At 47.1% G+C, this 13,841-nt stretch overlaps 1 protein-coding gene, 2 long non-coding RNA genes and 1 other non-coding gene across 6 annotated transcripts in view; 1 reads left to right on the top strand and 3 right to left on the bottom strand.

Moving 5' to 3' along the window:
* The window catches only part of SH3BP5 (SH3 domain binding protein 5), a 76,589-nt gene that overhangs the window by 13,272 nt on the left and 49,476 nt on the right, over positions 1-13,841 (top strand). The gene's annotated exons all lie outside the window — the stretch shown is intronic.
* On the bottom strand, positions 872-5,750 carry LOC119865387. The gene is made up of 3 exons (XR_005377013.1): positions 5,721-5,750; positions 3,948-4,181; positions 872-1,433 (listed from the first exon to the last, which is right to left on the bottom strand). It is a non-coding gene; the product is annotated as an uncharacterized LOC119865387 (long non-coding RNA).
* LOC119865386 lies at positions 6,726-9,588 on the bottom strand. Of its 2 annotated transcripts, none has more exons than XR_005377010.1 (2): positions 8,041-9,588; positions 6,726-6,887 (listed from the first exon to the last, which is right to left on the bottom strand). It is a non-coding gene; the product is annotated as an uncharacterized LOC119865386 (long non-coding RNA). The 2 variants fall into 2 exon arrangements; XR_005377011.1 differs by having other exon boundaries at positions 6,726-6,880; positions 8,041-9,587.
* On the bottom strand, positions 7,696-7,829 carry LOC119865461. Its single transcript, XR_005377301.1, has one exon. It is a non-coding gene; the product is annotated as a small nucleolar RNA SNORA70 (small nucleolar RNA).

Genomic DNA, 13,841 nt, shown 5'->3' on the forward strand with positions numbered 1-13,841 from the left:
TTGCTAGCATGCAAGGGTCCTGCCTCCCTCTGCTAGATTTGATGTTCTCTTCCCCAGTTTTTTGGCTTCATTGAAAGAAGAGTATAATGGGGTGTTGTGCTGCCTCATTGTTCTGGTTACTATTTCTACTGAACAAATGACCACCCAAACTTCATTGCTTGGAACAACTGCTCTAATTTGCCCATAATTGGGGGGCAGGAATGTGGAGAAGGCTCAGCTGGGCGGCTTTCACTTGAGGGGTCCCATGCAGTTACAGTCTGATGTCAGCTGGGGCTGTGGTCATCTGAAGGCTTGGCTGGACAGGACATCTGAGGAGGCCACTCCAGTGTCAGGTCGTGGACACTAGCTTTTGGCTCGGAGCTCAGCTGGGCTCCTCAGAGTGCTGAATCTGACCTTTCCGCCATGATGTCTCAGGCACTCTGACCTCCTCATGGGGACTGGCTCCCTCGACAGTGAGCAGCCCAGCAGGACCAGGTGGAAGCATCATGGCCTTTTCTGTCTAAGCCTTGAGAGTCCCCTAGCAGCACTTCTGTGGTCCAAGCAGTCATGAGCTCACCCACCTTCGAAAGAAGGGGACATAGATTCCATGGGGAGCTGTGCCAAAGAATCTTGAGCCACATTTTAAAACTGCCATGCTCATGGCAGTGATGTACAGATGTGACTCATTTTGATGCCTGCAGGACCTCTGTGCATTTACTTCATGAATAATCAACATTTCATGGTGCCTTGTCAAGTTGCTTTAATGGTTAACCAGCCAGTAAAGCAAGGACTTTAATTAGTATTCTCAATGACCCTTAAACAAGCCAGCAACAATAAAAGCAAAAGGGAACTGTTTTTGTTTTGTTGTTGTTTTTAGCAATTCTGTGGGTCTTGTTTTAGGTAATTTTTTGCCACTTTGCCCATTTCTTACAAATTTGGTCTGAGAAAGAATTATACCATGGCTTCAAGGCCTATTAGAAAAAATTAGTGGAGCTTAAGGCCAAAAGTGCAATAGCTAAGCAGATACTTTATAAATTTGGGGCAGGGGTGGGCAGGCGGAAGAGGTTCTAAAGCTTCTGGGGCAGCTCTCGACATGCTGCTTCCTTTCCTTGCCCTTGGTTTCACTAGCATCCCCACTGGGGAAATATAATCTTGGTATTGCCTGCATTTGCTAGAAATTGGATCTACTCCCCAAGTTGGAACTTGTTAAACTGCACTTTAATGCTATAAAACATAGGGTCAAACGGGTAGGAAAACTTGTTTTGTTGGAGTCAACAGATGCCTACTTCCTGGCATGCGATGGTGGAAAGTGGGGGCTTTGGAGTTCAGGAGGCCTGGATTTGAATTCTCCCTCTGCCTTTTCATAAGCTGAGCAGTCTTGGCAAGGTTTTTCACTTTTCTGGGTTTGATTTTCTTCTTTCTGAAGTGGGAAGGGCAATGCTGGTCTTGCAGGGCTGTTAAGGATTAAACGAGGTGATGTTTAGAAAGTGCCTGGCACGGTACCTGGTACGTAATGTTCAACAAATGTTGCTTCATTCTACCTATAATGGCACCTACATGAAAAGCATTATTTATTGAAAGCTTATTATATGCATAGTATCATGGTAAGTGCTTTAAATAGTCTGTCCTAGTCTCACAATGCTCCTGAGGACGTTGAGGAGAAACAGAGGGGCTAAAAGAGGGAGTCCCCTCATCTCCCAGGTTATCTGGCCAACAGGTGGAGGAGCCAAGATTTAAATCCAGGAGTCTGAGGCTGAGGGCCATGCCCTTAAGTAGTTTGGGGATGTGCATTGTGGGTGTGGAGGATCCATCTTCTGAGGTCCCCACCAGACTGCAGGTGAAAGAATGCTGCTCTAGGACTTAGGGGACCAGGGGTTCCACCTCTGCTCTGATTCTCACCAGGTATACATCCTTGGGAGGGAACCTTTACCTTCTGAGACTTTTGTTTCTTCTGTGAAATGGGAGCATCTGAGCTAAACGATCAGCAAAATCTGATCGTTTGACTTTATTCCAGCCACATGCTGAATGAATAAGGAATCCCCCTTTGTCTTGATGACGGGGGAAATACAAAGCTCTTTGGTCACTCGGTGCTGCAATAGACTTAAAGTTTTATTTTTATTGAAGTACTGCTTGCACATAGGTAAGGGAATATCCCTGAGAAAGTTCTACTGAGAAATGAAAGTCCTCTGCCTTCTACCTTCTCACCCCTGGTTCTACTCCCAGACACAACCACTTCTAATGTGTTCGGCTATTTCTTTTCTTTTCTTTTTTTTTTAATATATATTTTATTGTTTTTTTTAATTGGAGTTCAATTTGCCAACATATAGCTATTTCTTCCAGTGGATTCTTCTGTATCTCTGGAGTGATAGTAGTGGATTTTGACTTTGGTTCGTTTGCATCCTGTGCCCTCCTTTCTTTCTGTTCTGATGAGCTGCAGGCAGGAGGAAGGTTATTCAAAGATGGCAGGACAGCCAGCTTGCCTGGAATGCTGTGGTGGGTGGAATCATGCTTCAAGTAGAGGCTGCGCTACATGATCTCTAGAGCTTTCCAAGGTTATGTGAATGTACATATTGCCCTGATTCTAAAACTCGTGTTAAATATCAAACAGACCTTGTATTGCATTCCACCTTGGGTCTTGGTTGAAACACTGCCTCTGATAAACATGCGTAGAAATAGTATAATCCACCAAAATGTAATATTTGCAAATTTTTGTAAAAAAGTGGGTCTTGAAGTTGAGCAAACATGTAAAGCCCTTTGGTGTGAACATGGAAATAGTTTCCTTGTGGTTGAACTTGGGAAAATGCCATGGTTTGAAAACCTATGTTTGGCCATGAATGAAAAAGCATTGGGACCTGTCAGTCTTTCTAGGGACGTGTAAGAGTGTGTGTGTGTGAGAGGGTGAGTGTGTGTGAGAGAGTTTATGTGTGTGTGAGTGTGTGTGTGTGTATGAGAATGTAGGATGGTTATGTAACTTTAATCTTCCCTCCAGGGCTAGCTAGGATTGACCCTTGTACCCCAAGATTAGAAGGACTATGGTGGTTTTTTTTTTTTTTTTCTTTGTGGTGCTTTGGGCCTTGGGCTCTTTAAACATATTTTTTTTTTAATTTTTTTTTTTCATTTATTTATGATAGTCACACAGAGAGAGAGAGAGAGGCAGAGACACAGGCAGAGGGAGAAGCAGGCTCCATGCACTGGGAGCCCGACGTGGGATTCGATCCCGGGTCTCCAGGATCGCGCCCTGGGCCAAAGGCAGGCGCTAAACCGCTGTGCCACCCAGGGATCCCTAAACATATTTTTTTTATAATTGGTTAAATTCCATTCTGGTGGCTCATGCACATGTAACATCAACAAAAAAAGATGAATTGAAAGTGAGTCTTTTCCAAACTGACATTCTACAAAGTAACTGGCTCATGTTATTCAAAAATATCGAGGCCATGAAAGAGAAAAAAAAAGAAAGACCAAAGAACTGTTCCAGATTAAAGGAGACTAGAGAACTGTGACAACTAAATGCAAGCTGGTAGTCCTGGATTGGATCCTGAAAGATTTTTTTTTCCTTTACTATAAAAGACAATAGTGAGACAGTTCATGCAATTTGGATAAATTCATAGACCAGATCAATTGATCAGGTATCTGTTATTTTCAGGTTTTGATCATTGTACTCTGGTTATGTGAGAAAATATCCTCATCTTTAGGAATTGTGTGTTGAAGTACTTCAGGGTTAAGGGACATTGTGTCTCCATTTTACTCTCCTTTTTTTCCAAGTCTCAAATTATTTTAAATTAAAATTTTGAAAGGAAGAACCTTTTCCAGATCTACCAGCTGCCTTAACTCAGCTTCCAAATGGCAGGGCCTCCCTTAGTGATGGGATTTTGACGTTGGCCAGAGGTTCAAGGGAAGCCACATGGTGCAGACTGGTGGGACAGCTCTGGTGGGCTGTGACGTCATTGGGGAGGGGACTGGGTGCTCACCTGTGTGTTTGGAAACATTCTGTAGTCACACTGGAGCTCTAGGACAGCCTTTATGTGTAGAAGGAACTTGGTTCTACTTGGGCCTGAACAAAGTTCCAAGACCTCTGTTAACCTCAGAAGAGGAGAACTTGCAGCAGGAAACCATACTGACCACCATCTTTTCTTACTTTCCTTTTCTCCCTCTCGGTGGAAGGAACCACTTCATAATTCAGAACCAGGACAAGTAGTGTGGTGCTATGAAAAGAGGAAATAGCATGGCCTTGTCACCAAGGCAGTCAAGCTGCCTAGGGCCTGCCCTTGGGTCTGGAACTGGGCAGGGCCCAAGCTGGAGTTAGAATCCCCTCCACTACGTGCCACAGCCACTCAGACAGCTTTGGTAAAAGGGAGGGTTTTCTGAAAGGTTGAAGGAATCTTCCGTGGAACCCAAGGGAGGGAAGTGTCGTAAAGCCTTAAGCATAGAGAGACCGAACATCCCAGTTGGCCCGACCATCTTAGTTTCTGCCTGTCGTTCCAGCATAATTATTAACAGTGCTCTGCCTCACGGTCATCAGTGCCTTGCTTTGATTGATAATCTATCGGGCCCTGTAATTGCAGGATTAAAGGCAGGGACCCAGCTGATCCCTCACAAGCCTTCCTCTGCTGCCTCTGTGCTCTCATTAGCTTTGACTCGCTGTCTCCTCTCTCTTTCTCCATCCCTCCTGGCTTCCTCTGCTCCATGAGAGAGGCTCTTGCAGCAGAAACATGGTGGCAAGGTTCTTCCTGATGCAGGGGTGGGGACAGGCCCCACGGAAGGAACTGGTGGGTTTGCAGACACCCCAGGAGGCCTCTGCTACTCAAGTTGGAGCTTCTGGTGGACAAGCAAAGGAGTCAGATGGGAGGGGGGTTAGGCACCTGGTTCCCAACAACGACTGGCTTTTTCCAATGTGAAGGGCCTGCTCTTTTCTGCCCCTTTCTTTTCCATGCATGTATCCATTCTGTTGGAGCTGTCTTAACCAGGCTCTTCTGCTTGGATGACACTCATGGATGTGGAATTGGGCCTGCACGGTGATGGGGCATGTGGTTGTGGCCCTCGGAGGGGCTGGCTCCAGGTCCCTGCTGGTCTCCTGCCCCCCACTCCCACCCCATCTCCCCACCCCACCTCCCCTCTCTACTTCAGCTTCCTCCTGGCCCCTGTGCGCTCAAGCCAGGCCTCACTGGTTGGGCTCTCTAGGCTCCTGCTTGACCCTGGAGCTGGCTTTCCAGATCTGCCTCTACCATGAAGATTGCTGAAGGTGAGATGTGATTGTCCTGGCTCCCCTTTTTCTCGGAGCCAGTGAAAGCCACTCCCCAAGGGAGCTGGGACCCAGGGACAAAAAACTGGGCAGAGGCAGGGAAAGCAGGCCACTGGAGGACTGGAGGAGCCTGGTGTGATCTCTCTGACTGGAGAAGTGAAGTGAAAGGCAGGGTTGGGAGCTAGGCTTGCAGTCCCATATGGCAACCCTGAGCCCCCTGTGGCTATTTAAATTATAATTTAAATGTTACAACGCAATTAAAAACCCTGTAGTTGCAGCAGCCACATTTCATGGTTTTAGCTACATGTGGACAGAAAAGATACAGAACATTTCCATTCTTGCAGAAAGTTGTGTCTGACAGCCCTGGAGGGTACTTAGCCCTTTTTACCCACAAGTGCTTTCTTTGTATGTTTTAGTAGCTGCCACAAGTGCTCTTAAAGAATAGATTGGAGAGGCGAAAACAGAACATGGTATATAGTAAACTTAAAAACATTTCAAGTACCTTATAACTGGTCAGTAGGATGGTTTCCCATAGTGCCTTTTGTCATGTCATTCTAGAATGTTCCTGCAAATGGAGACTTGACATTTCTAACTCTATTCTTTTGCTACTGTAAAAATTTTTGCTGTATCCTAGTTCTGTATGTACTGTTCGTTCCATATTTATCTTGAAATCCACATTTTTACTTCACCTGGTTTGAAATAGAGACTTCATGACTCTTGAGTGGAAAGCCATAAAAAGGAAATGTTTTTTTAAAAGCAAGCCTTTTATTTTACCAAGTTTTTAATTTTAAGTGTAGTTAACATACAGTGTTAGTTTCAGGTGCACAATATAGACATTCGACAATTCTATTTATTTCTCAGTGCTTATGTTAAGTATACTCTTAACGCCAGCTTTTTATTGAAGAATTTTACATGTATGTGCAAGTGCCCAACTCAGAGGGGCACAGCTTGGTGACTTTCAAAGCAGTGCTATTTCGTTTCCAGTGGGTTTATTATTTTGCTTATCAAATTCTAGCAGATTCCCTTCTCTGTGGAAGGCTCAGAGCTAGACTAGCTCCCCCTTTCTTAAAAAGGAGATTAGCAAATACAAAGACATGGGAAGGTACCGTGGAGACATAGTAGCACCCAACAGGGCCTTCTTGGACCAAAGCAGAAGGATTCAAGAAAGATCTGAGAAGGAACAACTGCTTCACTGTTAATGAAAATACACTGGTGTTTCTGATTTGCAAGAGGTCTTTGCAGGGCAGGCCCAAGGGGAAGAATATGGCTTAGTGTACGCAGCCGACTGATACTTTTGGCCTCGGGTTCCCTTTACGTGCTTGTAATCCAATCATTGAGTACCCCAGAGAGCTCTGGGTCTGTGGGTAATATCTATAATATTTGCTGTGTTAGAAAAGTTAAAAACTTGTTTTATAGTTTAAAAACTTGTATTCATTAAAAAAAAAGACAATAATAAACCTATTACATGTTGACACATATTTTATCAGAAATAACTATTTTCCTAAACAAAAACAAATTCATGAAAGGAAAGTAATCATTTAATGTTTTTTTTTGTTGTTTTTTACAAGTCTCTTGCAAGTCTGGCTTAATAGAAGAGCTGAGTTCTCTGCTTCTGTCTCTCTGTTTTGACGGCACATACCAAGTAGTCTCTGGAAAACTCCACTGAACACTCATGAGAGAACAAAGGTGAAAAGGCAAATATGTCAAATTTGATAATGAATATGGTTTTGACCCTTTTGACTCCCAGTAAAGGGCTCAAGGACCCCCACCACAGTCCCCTGGACTACACTTTGGGACCTATAGGTGAAGCGAACCCCATCAGACAAATAGACTAAAGGTGTGTGTTTGTCTGAAGTCTGACACGCACTGGTGTGTGACAGGCCATGCAGCACTTCACCTGAGATACCTGTAGACTTGGGGCTGTCATTCTTGCTTAGCCTGTCTTACAGGGTCATTGTGAGGCACAGATAATGCCTGTAAAATCTTTCTACAGGCAGTAGTGTATTTATAAATGGCATCACCAAGGATCTTTTGAAGTGTGGCAGCATCTTTAATTGTAGGACAGATTTGTTGTTTTGGAAGTAGGATTTATTGGTGGGCATGAATAGGGAGGGGGCAGTGCTGAGGTTCTCATGAGAGCAGAGCCTGCCATTTGTCCACGGAGCTATGATTAGGGATGTACTTGATCCCACAGCCATGTGGGATGAGCCATTTTTCAGCCACCATGTCTTCAAATTCATTTGCATTATACTTGGTAAAGCCCCACTTCTTGGAACTGTGGATCTTCTGGTGGCTAGGAAACTTGAACTTGGCCCTATGTAGAGCCTGAGTCGCATGTTCCTTGTTTTGCAGCTTGGTACAGATGGACATGATGACTTGGCCAGTGTGCCCTGGGGCTTTTTAAAGGCACCCCACATACCTGTCTGGGGTCTATATTGGGGATAGCATGAGGTCAAACATCAATGTCCACTGACAAGGGTTTTCTCCAGGGTCCCTTAGGGCAACCCATCCAGTCAACAGGCTGCATACACTACCAAAGAGGCTTCCGTTTGCAGTCATTGCACACTGGGCCCCCAGGGGCAAGAGCAAGACAGTTATTATTAAAAAACAAAAACAAACAAAAAAAAACCCTGATATCCTGTCTTTATTTTACTGGGTTCTGGGGACACCTTTGTGAAGGGGAAGCGCTGTTATTCTCAGCTGACAGGTGAGATAACTGAGGCTTGATTGGCCCGAACACAGAGCTCATCCCCAGTGTGGTGACACCCGGCACGCTGTTTCCAAGGCACACGCTGCTGGTTTGGTTTAGCTGGAGCCCTTACCTGATACTGGGTGTATTTTTGACACACCGACACATTCAGACGGGGATGCTGTGCCACCCTCAGCAGTTCTGTGCCTGAAGAAATTGCCCTCAGTCTGAGTCACCTAAATGGAAACGACACAGTTTTCAGATTTGAAGAGCTGAGGGATCCAAGCAGAGGCAGCTCTTTCAGAACTTCTTCAGATGCTGATCTAAAAAAACCAGCTGGCAAACAGCCCCTGATGGTAAATGACTTGTTTTTCTTGACTGGTGAAAGGTCTGCTCATTCTCCAGAGATAAGTTTATAAGGAAGTGCATGGATCATTTACTGTAGGGAAAGCAGTCCGCTCTCGGTCCTCCCTGGACGTTCCTGGAAGCAACTTCCACTCTGATCTTGGGAAACATTTTTTTTTTTTTTTTTTTTTTTTTTCTGTAATTGTGGGAGATAGGCGAACCATGGTCCATTCTTTCCTTGAACTAGGAAATAAGGTAAAAAGCGGAAGTTCAGTTGTGGCAAGCTGTCTTTAAAGATGGGGCCAACTGGCATGAAGATGGATTTAAAGAAATACTCTATAGGTTAGGTTGAATGAAAGTTTGAGATTCTGCTCCATATAAGACATGGCTTTGTTAGGGGAATGAGCCTCCGGCAGTTAACCGTATTTAATCCCCGTGCTTCGCCGTGGCGTGGGCTGTAGACTGACCCTCCTCGCTCTGTCTACGTTAATATGACCACCTTAAGGCATACTTCTTCATCTTTTTTTTTCTTTTTTTTAAGGTTTCATGTTATTGCAAATGACAGAAATCCGCTTTCAACTAGCTTTGAACAAAACCTAAAACAGTGCTGACGGCTGGCGGTGTGTGTGGTGTTTTAGCTCTGGGGAAGGCGGAGTGTAGGGTTAGACCGTGAGGCATTGCTGGGTCCAGAAGCTCAAAGCGTTGCTGGGACTTCCTACCCGCGGGCTCGCTCCTCAGGGTGCCAAGATGGCCGCCTTCTGCGCCAGGCTTTCCATTCCATTCTCTCAGCCGTCTCCGGGGAAAACACTTCCTCTAACAGGTCCAGAGAAGCCGCAGAGTGAAGTCTCATTGGTTCTGAAGGGTCACATGCTCTCCCTCCACAATCACTGGGGTTAGGAGTGTCCGAATCTGATTGGCCAGGCCTGGGTCACATGCTCTTCCTCCGCAATCACGGAGGTTAGGAGTGTCCGAATCTGATTGGACAGTGTGGGGAGTGTCCGAATCTGATTGGACGCTGTGAGGAGTGTCCGAATCTGGGTCACATGCTCTCCCTCCACAATCACCGAGGTTAGGAGTATCCGAATCTGATTGGCCAGGCCTGGGTCGCGTGACCACTCCTGGGCCCTTGAGGGAGGCCCAAGAAATTCAGGGCTGTTCACCTGGGCAGACAGGTGAGGTTCTGGTTTGTGGGCTCTCACACTCCAGTGTTCGCGGAGAGTTGTTCCTCGCGTGGCCCTGAGTCTCCGCGGAATGGTGAAAGAACTGGGTCCGCTTTATCTCCTCAGGGAGAAGGCAGGCTTTGTGTTTAGCTTTTAACGCATCTTAGATGAATAGGCTTGTTGGGGGTTGGACGTCAGCCAGTCGTGCGTCACCATCCCCGCAGACACAGCCTCATTGAGCGAGGGAAACGCGGGTGTCAAAGCACGTGTCTTGGGCGCGACAGCCCTTGGTGGCCACCCGCTTACCCGGGCCTGCCCGAGTCACCTGAGGAGGCCTCTTCGCTCTTTGCTAAGACCCAGGTCTGCTCCGGTCATGCCTCTGCTTACAAATTCACCGTGGTGTTTTACCACAATTTTTAAAAAGGGGAACTAACAAAAATAAAACAGACCCCTTGTCCCCGGCCCGCCCCTGGTGTTAGTGTCCCATCCTTCTACCCAACTCTCATTCCCCCCCCCCCCCCCCCCCCTTAGAGGCCATCTAAATAGGTCTAGTAGTTTACCCTATTTTAGCTGATTGAGCATTAACTTCTATGACTTTAAATAGGGGGCTTTGTGTGGCTGCTTGTTTTGTCAGTTTTAGTTCCCATCTGCCAGCCTCCCACTTGGAAGATGAGATTTTAATCTCTTTCCTCCCTCTGTTCCCCCCCCCCCCCCCCTTCCCACTTCCTTTCCTCCCCACAGAACTCTAGTGTAGTCAGTATTCAGTGTTCACGTTGGGGCAGCTATGGAAGTGCTTCACAGTGGAGCCTTCCAGGACGCTGCCGTCACTTCCCTCTGTGTGGCAGAACGCATTCTTAGGTCATTTTTTTTTTTTTTTCTAAGATTTTATTCTTTTATTCACGAGAGACAGAGAGAGAGGCAGGAACACAGGCAGAGGGAGAAGCAGGCTCCCTGTGGGGAGCCGGATGTGGGACTTGATCCTTGGATCACGCCTAGGCCAAAGCGCAGACGTTCAACCACAGAGCCACCCAGGTGTGCCCCCCCCCTTTTCTTTAAGTCTTATGTCATTTCTGACAGGAAGGCATGGGAGGTAAATTGAAACATGTTTAAATCAATCTACCCTGTGTCCCCACTGTGCCTGGGATAAAGTTCAAATGCCTTCCCTCAGCACCCGTGTTCCTTCTTGTTCCAACCCCACCCGCCCTCTGGCCTGCCATTCTTTGCTCACCTTCCTCCCTCTGCTGCTAATGCATCCCCCCCCCCCCCCCTCCACTTCTCTGTCTGGGGAAATCCCCTTTCTTGCCAGCCTGGCTTGTGTGACACTTTGGGTGGCCTTCCCAGTTGTGTGTCTCGCATGGTGCATATACTGAGGTGTTAGTATTTATCACACAACATGATACTTCTCTCTTTACTGCTTGAGTTTAGATCTTGGCTCTGCCATTTCCCAGCTCTGTAGCCTCAGGCAAGCTACCCCCGGGCCTCAGTTTCCCTCTTGGTTAACTACAGATGGCAGCAATAGCACCTACCTGATAAAGTTGCTAGCGATTGCATGGATTGATAGAACAGAAGCATTTATAATAGCATCTGCCGCATAGTAAACTGCCATCTATGCTCCATGTCCCTCTCCCTCACAAAGGCAGACTTGGGTGGGTTCTGGTCACTAGTGCCTGGAATATAGCTCTTGGCAGATCAGAAGCCTCCAGGGGCTGGGCTGGGCACCTAAGTGAGTGATGCAGGCCGGGTGCAATTCAGGCAAGGGGGTGTCAGGGACTGGAAAGGGCAGTCTTTTTCTAAGGGGGCATCTCCTGTTCGACCTCTAGGTGGGTCCCAGGTCGGAATGGGGGCCCAGTGTTGCCAGGTTATCAGATTTCTTTACTTTATGGGAAAGTTGAGATTCTACTTTTTTTTTTTTTAATCTGGGTTTTCCTGACATTTAGTACACAGCGTACATACCAAAGGCATTAGTGCCTATTGGCCCATAGGCCACTGTTTTGGGGCCCAATTTTCACTTTACAAAAGGGGCCAGAGTGACAACGCGATCTGCCTGGGGTCACATGCTGTCTGATTGGGCCCTCAGTCTTCTCACTCCATTGGACATGGGTAGCACTAGCGCTGTCTCCCCTTCACTCACCCCCCTGGGGACTTTGAGGATTAAGTCATGTGTGAGTGCATTTGCAAAGCATCTGCCCACACAGCTTAACAGGTTGCTCCTTGTATCACGTCGGCCATCCCGGCCTCAGAGAGCCCTCCTTGGTGTTTTTGAAATAGGCTCATGGGTCTCTCTCCCTTTTTTTTGTTTTTTTTTAAGATTTTTATTTATTTATTCATAAGAGACAGAGAGAGAGAGAGGCAGAGACACAGGCAGAGGGAGAAGCAAGCTCCATGTAGGGAGCCCGACGTGGGGACTCGATCCCGGGTCTCCAGGATCATACCCTGGGCTGAAGGTGGTGCTAAACCGCTGAGCCACCCATGGATCCCCTCATGGGTCTCTATGCCAGGTGGCTGTGGTGGGGGACTGTGTGCATTTACCGAGCATCTGCTGTGTGTCCAGGAACTATTAGTCATTTTACATTTGTATTCTCCTTTATTCCTTCTAACTGCCCTCCCTGTGAGATGGAAAGTAAACCATTTAATTGGTGATAAAAATGATTAATAAAGAAGTTAGCTGATTAGGGGCCTCACAGTGGTTTGGAAGGGATTGAATCCATCTCTCTGATTTAAAAAAAAAAAAAAAAAATCCCGGGCTTCAGACAACATCCTATCGTCCTACATATTGGAAATTAAGTCTACTAGAAGCTCAGTGGGGCTTTGCTAGTCCCTGGGCCACCCTGTGCACCCATGCCACTTTCTCTGGAGGACACTTTCTCTGTTGTTGACATTAGAAGCTGTAGCAGGTGACTGTGGGCCTGGCCAGATAGAAGAGAAGGCAGAGGAGAAGATGATATAGGACTGGGGAAAGGACCAAGGCCAGTGTCAGAAGTAGGATGGGGCACAAGAGCTGAGAAACTCCCATATGAGGCAAAGGCAGTATCTTCATATGCTGGGGTGCTGGTGTCATTTTCAAACCCATGTGGGAAGCCCTAGTGCCATACGATAGAGGGAAAGGAACTAGCAGTGAACAGAGCCTCCTCCATCCCTGTGCACCATCCCATTGGGCCAGGAGGCCCCTGCGCTTTGACGTTTAGAGATTTCCGATAGTTACGTGTGAGGCAGGCCCTCTGCAGCCAGTGGAGCGCACACGTGTTTTACCAGCAGGGTGGCTGCTGGGTCTCTTGGGGCAGCCCCACGGTTGATGTTCACATGCTGTTCCTTCTTTGAGGATCCATTTCCCCTCTCAAATGCTGCCCCGCTTCCCTTCCCCCTGGGTGGCCATGTCAGGCACATGCTGAAGGGAAAAGGAGTAGACAGATGAGTGTGGGGTCTATGAAGTACTATCCCAACCCTCCAATAGGTCTTCCTAGACATTGGACTAAATGGCTTCTTTTAAATTTTATTTCCTCCTCGTGAAGTCCATGGATCTGGGTTTGACTTTCACAGAGTGGCGAAGCCTAGAACAGCCCACCTGTTCCTTCTCTCTAAACTCTTATCGGGGCCCAGGTTGCTTGAGCCGTCTCCAGCTTGGGTGGCCACCCTTATCTCTTGCCATTTTCCACATTCCAGACTTCTAGCTTTGCTTATGTTTTTTTGGAAATCGCATGCCTCTCCCTCTGCCCCTGCCTCTGCTGAATATGGCTCCTCTGCCTGCTTGGGTCTCCTATCTCCTTTCTCTCCTTTTTTATTTTTATTTTTAAAGATTTTGTTTGTTTATTCATGAGAGACAGAGAGGCAGAGACACAGGCAGGGGGAGAAGCAGGCTCCATAGAGGGAGCCCGATGTGGGACTCGATCCTGGGACTCCAGGATCACGACCTGAGTGGAAGGCAGATGCCCAAACCCTGAGCCAGCCAGGGATCCCTCTCTCTCTCCTCCTAAGTGACGTGACATTCGTGTTCCGAATGGCTTCTGTGTAGATGTTATCCCTCTGTGTGTTTTCCATGAGTCTCCCTCTCACTACCCCCTCCCACCTTACTTGGACTGGTGAGGTTCTCTGCTGCTGGGTTCCATGGCACCTGTACCATTCTCATCTTGGCATAGACTTTTCTGGAATGGGCTATGATGCCTGTCTTACCCACCGGACTGGAAGTTTCTTGGAGGCAGGCACCAAGCCCGAGGCCCAGCACAGGGTCTGGCACGTGGGAAGTTTCCACTCAGTGTTTAATGTGGGTTACATCATGTAGTTGAGGACTCCACAGAGGTGTGGAGAATAGAGCCATATTATGAACTGAAGCTGCCAGGGCTGGCTGGACTGGACATCTTCCCCTGAAGACCTGGACAGAGATTTAAAATCAAACCTGAGGGGCACATGGGTGGTTCAGATTAAGCATCTACCT

The sequence above is a fragment of the Canis lupus genome, chromosome 23 (genome assembly GCF_011100685.1).
Source record: "Canis lupus familiaris isolate Mischka breed German Shepherd chromosome 23, alternate assembly UU_Cfam_GSD_1.0, whole genome shotgun sequence".
Classification (NCBI taxonomy): Eukaryota; Metazoa; Chordata; class Mammalia; order Carnivora; family Canidae; genus Canis; species Canis lupus.